The following is an 870-nucleotide window of genomic DNA, read 5'->3' on the forward strand; positions in this document are numbered from 1 at the left end:
TTTGTTTTGTGAGATTAAGAGTCACTTATGTTTTGTCTCCCTCCCAATTCCATCTTGCTTCATTCTAGAGCGTATCATGCTTAGCAAAGTAAGTCAAGCAGAGAAAGATAACTATCATATGATCTCCCTGATATGAGGAAGTGGTGATGCAACATGGGGGCTTAAGTGGGTGATGGAATAATTTTGTCTCTTAACTGAGGTGGTTGTTACATGAATCCACTTATTTTAAAATAACATAGAACTATAAACACACACTGTACCATGTCAGTTTCCTGTCTTTGGATATTGTACTATAATTATGTAAAATGTAATTATTGAGGGAAACTGGGTAAAGACTACAGGGAATATCTCTGTTAAAAATATTTTTTTCCATCGCTTCTCGGCCTTTTGGCTAAGATCAAGTGTAAAAATATTTTTTTCCAGAATTTTTCAGTTTTGATCTTTGAAAATGTTCCAACAGATCAAGGCTAATCTGTGATTCAAACATCCAAACGCTAACTAAACAAAATAATCTCTGAAGTTTATTTCAAACTGGAGAAGTCAATGAATTAATAAAGTCATCCAGAAGACCCTTTAAAAAGTACCATTTAAGATATCACAAAAGAAAATAAAATACTTAGGCATAAGTCTAATAATACTTGTGCAAAATCTCTAACCTGAAAATTATAAAAGACTGATGGGAGTCATTGATTAAGACGTAAGTAAACAGAAAGATATATTGTGTTCATGGATTGGGAGATGCAAGGTTTAAGATTTTACTTCTCACAAATTGATCTACAGATCCAATGCAATTAAAATCCTGTCAGATGTTTTGTAAATACCAATAAACTGGTTTTAAAATTTATTGGAAAAAGGAAAGAGCCTAGTACA

The 870-nt window shown here is 32.3% G+C and overlaps 1 pseudogene; it reads left to right on the forward strand.

The window, feature by feature from the left end:
* Window positions 1-371: 371 nt before the first annotated feature.
* On the forward strand, window positions 372-507 carry LOC123387939 (annotated as a pseudogene).
* Window positions 508-870: the final 363 nt, after the last annotated feature.

Source organism: Mustela putorius, unplaced genomic scaffold (assembly GCF_011764305.1).
Source record: "Mustela putorius furo isolate JIRA1106 unplaced genomic scaffold, ASM1176430v1.1 tig00003867_pilon_pilon_pilon, whole genome shotgun sequence".
NCBI lineage: Eukaryota > Metazoa > Chordata > Mammalia > Carnivora > Mustelidae > Mustela > Mustela putorius.